This window comes from Gossypium arboreum, chromosome 7, assembly GCF_025698485.1.
Source record: "Gossypium arboreum isolate Shixiya-1 chromosome 7, ASM2569848v2, whole genome shotgun sequence".
Lineage (NCBI taxonomy): Eukaryota > Viridiplantae > Streptophyta > Magnoliopsida > Malvales > Malvaceae > Gossypium > Gossypium arboreum.
In genome coordinates this window covers 38,826,438-38,833,629 of record NC_069076.1, presented here as the reverse complement: position 1 = coordinate 38,833,629, position 7,192 = coordinate 38,826,438, and the positions used below count along the sequence as shown (strand labels likewise).

General features: G+C 34.6%; 1 non-coding gene across 1 annotated transcript; it reads left to right on the top strand.

The window, feature by feature from the left end:
• Positions 1-5,252: 5,252 nt before the first annotated feature.
• LOC128296030 (small nucleolar RNA R71) lies at positions 5,253-5,359 on the top strand. The gene has a single exon (XR_008286578.1). It is a non-coding gene; the product is annotated as a small nucleolar RNA R71 (small nucleolar RNA).
• Positions 5,360-7,192: the final 1,833 nt, after the last annotated feature.

Genomic DNA, 7,192 nt, shown 5'->3' with positions numbered 1-7,192 from the left:
TTATACCAACATTCAAAAGTTTCCATATTCACATGGCTTATATACAAAGACATCTCAAAATATCATTCACTTAAGTCTATTCTATACATGCCATACTAGCTCCAAAATATAGTAGTACCAAAATGATAGTTAGTGTGACGAGTTGCTGACGATCCCCTCCTGAGCAGGTGACTGGAGTCAACAATCTATAAAACAGAGAAACGTAACAAACAGAGTAAGCTTTCATAGGCTTAGTAAGTTTTAAGCAATGCAAACAATTAAACTCAATTATACTTCAATCATTCAATTTCTCAAGAGGCCATTTTCTAGGTATATTGTCATTTGGCCGAATATACACAAGAGCATAATGCAGAATTAGCATTCTTATTTCTCTTAAATAAAATGCATATATCATAAATAAATCAAATACTTTCACAGACTTTCACATCTTGACCGAATGTATCATGATCATAGATGTAATTATAACATTTATTCACATAAGTATCACATTATACACTTATGATTCAATTCCAATCAAACTCACATATAAATACATAATACGTACCTGGCCAACTTAACGTATTGAATATATTCATTTGTCCTTCTAACACAAGGTATCTTAGTCTTAGACTTTTATCAAATCACCGGCATTTAGCCTACTAGGTTTTAAACCCGAGTTTATTCACCGGCATTTCGCCTGCTAGGCTTGAAGCCCGATATCATTTCACCGGCATTATAGCCTGCTAGGCTCGAAGGCTCGAATAGTATTTCGCTGGCATTGTAGCCTGCTAGGCTCAAAGGCCCGAATAGTATCTCACCGGCATCATAGCCTGCTAGGCTCAAAATCCCAAATATTACTGTACGATATTCAAATCAACAAGTATCATATAACACAATCACACCAACTTAGGCACAAACATAATTCGAATATATCATCCTACATTTATTCATATTTATTTCATTTCATCATTCACACTTATCATTAGGTAGTTTACACATAACATCCCACTCATATTCATCTATCACTTATTATTTGATCATAAAAACATATCACATTTTAATTCCATATTATAATTGCCATTCGGTCATATACATATATTACAAGTAATACTTAATTCTCATAATATGTAATGTCATTATCGAATATTATTTATGTTTATCTACTTAAAACTTACCTCGAATATTTTCAAACAGTCTCAGATCGGCTATTCAACTACTTTCTCTTTTCCCCTGTCCAACCTTGGTTCTCTAGGCTCTTGAGCTAATTCAAACAAAAATTTAACTTTTTAAAGTCCTACCATGCTAGCTTATGGCCGAAAATAACAAGAAATTTAATAGGTCATATAGCTACTTTTAGCTCAAATACAAAATGGTCTTACACATTTTTAATCACATTAAGCAATTTAATACAATTTATTTAACATTTCCTTATGTACACCTTTATGACCGAATACACATATCAATTAAGTAACTTACCTTAACACATAACCCACATAGCCAAAGTACATATAACCCTAATGACTGAATATGTATATCATCAAAGTTCCTATGATTTAACCCTTAAACTTCATAGCCAAATATTCATTGTATATCTAGCTCACATACACAAACACAAAACTCATATGGCTTATTATATTTTATATACATATCTCACCCATATAATCGAATATATAACACATCAAATAGATATTTATTCACGTTCCCTTAACAAATATTGATCAATTAGTCCTTGCATCAGCCTTTGACACATTCGGTCATTTAAGCAATAACCTATTTAACATTCAAGCATTTTATACTAAAATTCCTCCCAAGGTCGAATTCATATACAACCTTTAATACTCATACAAAGTTTATATTTTAAATAATTTATACACGCTATTAACCTAATATCAATTAACTAAGCACTTTAACAAATTTTCTTTAACTATACACACATTCGGTAATGACAATGACAATTTAACAAACCTTAAATCCAACTTATAATTGTGCATATCTCATTCAAACCATCCACTCCAATTTATCATCCAATCATCCATATCTGAATACACATTTTTCTTTCATTCATTCTTAACAAAAAATTTATCAAGCTTAAATCTCCATTCCATCATTTTAAAATGCAAACATTACTCAAATGTTATCTAAGTTCACATTCGGCAACTACACATACACACAAGCCGATTTTCCTATTATCTAAACCACCTATATGAACATTAAACTAGCTCAAACTTCACCCATCCATAGTTACTCATTAAAACATAAAGACAACAACCATTCCCTTCAAATTCTTCCATAGCCGATTACTCATATCACCACACAATTCAAAATTTTGACATGGGCTAAGTAATAGACTTAGTAATTAGCTTAAAATATGCCAAAATCTCATAAACTAACATGACAGTGGTCGAAAAGGGGGGTCGACGTGGGTAGAGCAGCGGTGTGGGAAAGGAGAGGGAGAAGAAAAAGACAAAACAAAAAGGAAAGGAAAAAAATAGGGTTTTAGATTAAAAATAGTGACACAGTCGTGTAGAGGCCTGTGTTGGGCCACACACCTGTGTCACACGCCTATGTTCCACTCCCTCAAGCCGTGTACAATTCAAATTTCAAGCACAGTCTTCACACGGCCTCGGACACACTCATGTGTCCAAGCCATGTGGCACACACAGCCATATATGTTGTCCTTCGCTTCTCCCACACCCGTGTAAGAGGCCGTATGGAGTACACTGTCTCATACATGCCCGTGTGACAGGCCATGTCACTTGCCCATGTAACTCACTAACTTGGAAATAAAATTGAAAAATTAGCTCTAGTACTTACATGGCTATGTCGCCAGGCCGTGTGGACCACTTTAGGTTTTTTAACCTTTGAAATTTGAAAAATTAACTCGTAGGACTCACACGGCCCAAAATACACTCGTGTGTATAGGTTGTGTGGCCTACATGACCATGTTTTCCAAGCATGTAACTATCTACCAATTGTTCCATTATGCACATAACCTGAAACACACCCATGTGTCCAAGCCGTGTGTCACACGACCATGTTGCCAAGCCGTGTGACTCATATTGGTTACCCTCTTTTGAATGGCCTGGGACACGCTCGTATGTTAAGGTTGTGTAGGTCAAAAACATTTGTTTAAAAATTTTTAATTAAGATTTTGATTAACTTAATTTTAAATTAGCATGCTATAAAATTAATAGAGCAGAAGTTAAAAACTCGGGTTGCCTCCTAAGAAGCGTTTATTTAGAGTCTAAGCTTGACTTACCTTGTATAAGCACGGTTAAGATGGTTTCCGGAGCCAAAGCTCCTCTTTCTTGTTATCAATTTTAATACAAAGATAAGGTTTGAGTTGATTATTGTTTACCTTAAATGTGCCAAACTCAGAGTGAGTTACCTCAACTATACCATATGGGAATACATTTGGCTTGAGGTTCGATCCGTTTGACTTGAGGTTCGAAAGGGCAATTCATGGATCTATTTTGCCCAACAGTACTTTGTCCCCAACCTTAAATTGGTTTATTCTATTCACATGCTCATCATGGTGTCGCTTTCGATCTTCATCATGTTTATTTTTTTGGTTTCTCCTTGACATGTGCTCGCCATTCATCTAGGTTATTGAGTTGCACTATTTGCTCTTTATATGTTGTTCTATTTTTGTTGCCTTGACTGAAACCTAGCTCTATCATGTTTTCACGAGGGATTTCCTGCAAAGAAGGTTCAGCCGCGTGGTTACAAACATTTACGGAACATTTAATATCATCTCGATCCCTAGAGACCCTCATAGAATCACATGCTTGAAGAATAATCCTTTCGTCACCCACACGAAGCACAAGTTCACCCATACCAATATCAATAATAGTCCTAACAGTGGCCAAAAGAGGTCGACCTAATATCAAAGGTACCTCGCTATCCTCATCCATGTCTAACACAACAAAATCAATGAGTAATATAAATTTATCAATTTTTATGAGTACATCCTCAATAATACCCCTAGGATATCTAATGGTTCTATCTGCTAATTGAATGCTCATCCTAGTGTTTTTGGGTTTCCCAAGACCAAGTTTTTTAAACATTTTATAGGGCATGACATTAATACTAGCCCCTAAATCAACCAAAGCATTATCAATATTTAAACTGCCAATGAGGTAAGGAATAGTAAAACTCCCTAGATCTTTTAGTTTGTTAGGTAGTTTACTTTGGAGAATGGCCGAGCAAACTGCATTGAGTTCCATTGTCGACGAATCATTTATCTTCCTCTTGTTTGTGAATAGCTCATTTAAGAATTTGACATAATTTGGCATTTGCAAAAAGGCTTCAACAAATGGTAAGTTAATGTGCAATTTTTTAAGAAGCTTAAAAATTTACCATATTGTTCGTTCGTGTGGTCTCTCTTTGACGCGTTAGGATATAGAACTCGAGATTTGTATTCCTTGACATCCAACTTTTGTTCTTCCTTGTCTTCCTCAACCTTATTTTTGTTCACCACATCTTCTTGCCTAGATTCTTGTTCAGGTTCAACTAACCCTTTCACATCTCAAACAGTAATTGCATGAAGCTACTCCCTTGGGTTAGTTTCAATATTGTTACGCAAGCTACCTTGTGGTCTTTTCGAAATTATTTTAACAAGTTGACCTATTTGATTCTCAAGCCCTTGAATTGATGCTTGCTGAATTTTTAGTGCTGCCTCAATGTTTTGAAAATGTGTTTCTATCATTGAGATAAACTTTGTCAACATCTCCTTAAGGTTCGACTTTTTCTCTTGCTGATAAGGTTGTTGGAAGCTTGAAGGTTGTTGTGCTCTTTGGTTTCCTTGACCACCCCAAGAAAAATTAGGATGGTTTGTCCAACCTGCATTATAGTTATTACTGTAAAGGTTGTTTTGAGGTCTAGGATTATTACCCATATAATTGACTTGCTCATTCTTTGTGCTAGGATCGAAGGGTAAACATTCTAGATTATTCATTCCACATCCATTTGTATTGCATTGCATCACCGGATTTACCTGCGTAGAAAGACATAAACCATCAATTTTCTTATTTAGCAATTCTACTTTGTTAGATAACATGGTGATTGTATCTAGATTCAAAACACCAGCTACTTTCATTAGTTTTGTCCCCATAACTTGCCACTGATAATTATTCAGTGCCATCTCCTCTATAAACTTGTAGGCTACCTTGGGTGTTTTATTATTTTGTGATCCATCAACTGTTGCATCAACCGATTGCCTATTTAAGAGATTTAAATCGTTGTAGAATGTTTGAACTTGTAACCTTAGAGGAAACCCATGGTGAGGGCACCGTATCAGTAGATGTTTGTATCTCTCCCATGCATCATATAAAGTCTCTAAATCAATTTGAACAAAGGAAGAGATATCATTCATCAACTTGGCATTTTTAGCCAGTGGGAAGTACTTCAGCAGAAATTTCTCGATTATTTGAGCCCATGTAGTGATTGAACCCCATAGTAAAAAGTTTATGTAATAGCCCGGTTTAGACCCTAGTTGGAATAGTGGTTTCGAGACCGCAAATCTGAGTAAAATATTTAAATATTATTTCTATGTTTACAGTATGTGGTTAAGCATGTGTGAAAGTTTCATATGAAAATTTGATCGTTTGTGTGCTCAATTTGATAAAAGGACTTAATCGCGTAAAATGTCAATGTTGCATGCTATCTGTTAAGTGTGCTTATTTGTTATGGCTTATTGAAGCAAAGGTCCTTATGTTGATATTTAACCATTTTAAAGGTTAGTGGACATTTATATCCATGGTTTATATGTTATATGTTAATGATTTAGTAAGGTTAAAGTAGTAATTAATTAAATGAATATGAATTAAGTAAAAATAAGCCACATGCTCATCCTTTCCAAGTTATTTTCCACTGAAAATAAGAGATTAAAAACACCATTTCTAGGGTTCAAACATTCGGAATTCACATTGCTCAATCAAGGTATGTTTTGAGCTCGGTTTTTAGTGATTTCTACATTTTTTTATTATTGCTTCGTAATCTATCAAGCCCATGTCTCAATTTTGTGATATTTTTGATGATTTTGAGTTATGCCATTAATGAAATTATGAGTTTTATGAAGTTTGATGATAGTATATGGAAGCTTGATGTTGGGTTAATATGTTTTGTCTTTGAATTTTTGATGAAATTAAGTAATTTGGGCTAAATTGTAAAAATGAGTTTTTGAGGGACTAAAATGTGAAATAAATATGAACAATATCAATATTAGGCCAAGTATGTGAAAAAGGAAATTTTTGTTTATTTTGTGATTTTGTGAATTAGAACTAAAATGTCAAAATGTGTAATTTTAGGGGCTAAAGTGCAAATATGCCCAAAGATGTGTTTGTGTATTAAATTGAATGTGTTAGTGATTAAATGAGTTAATTTTGAATACATATAGATCAAGAAAGACGAATTCAATTTAGATCGAGGGAAATTGAAGATTATCAAGTAAACAATCCGAATTATCAATCCTGAGTACGAGGTAAGTTTGTATGTGATAATGATGTTACAATTTATGTTTTAATGCTTTGATAACGCTTAAATTGAATATATTTGATTATGGTTTGCACACAATGATAAATCGACTATGTTCGGCACTAAGTGTGCAATTTAAAATAGCTTCGGCTATAAGTAGTACTAAGTGTACGAATTGGAATAGCTTCGGCTACATGAGGCACTAAGTATGAGATATCGAGATATCTTCGGTTATTTGAGATGGCACTAAGTGTGCGGGATCATTACAACTTCAACTAACCATTAAAGCACTAAGTCTGCGAATTCTTTAAGCGTTTCTAGTGGCCGTGTGTATCTGGGATATGGCGTTGATATGAGACTTCATGTAAGACCACGTCTGGGGCATGGAGTCAAAATGAGAATTCGTATAAGACAATATCCGAGATATGGCATCGATGTGAGATCCCATGTAAGACCATGTCTGGGAAATGGCATTAGCATCTTATTATGTATGGTAATTTCAAGTGCCCCTAGTATTTGTAACACCCCGTACCCGAGACCGTTGCCGGAGTCGGACACGAGGGGTTAACAGACTTAATTCCCTTATTTTTACAGTCCATTTTAAAAATTTCTAGACAGCTGGCTAACTGCGTCACTGTCACCTTAAAAATCATATCTTGAGTTCCAAAACTTGAAAATCAGTTTCGTAATTTTTCCCTGAAACTAAACTCATATATCCATCCACAAATTTTTTTTCTAG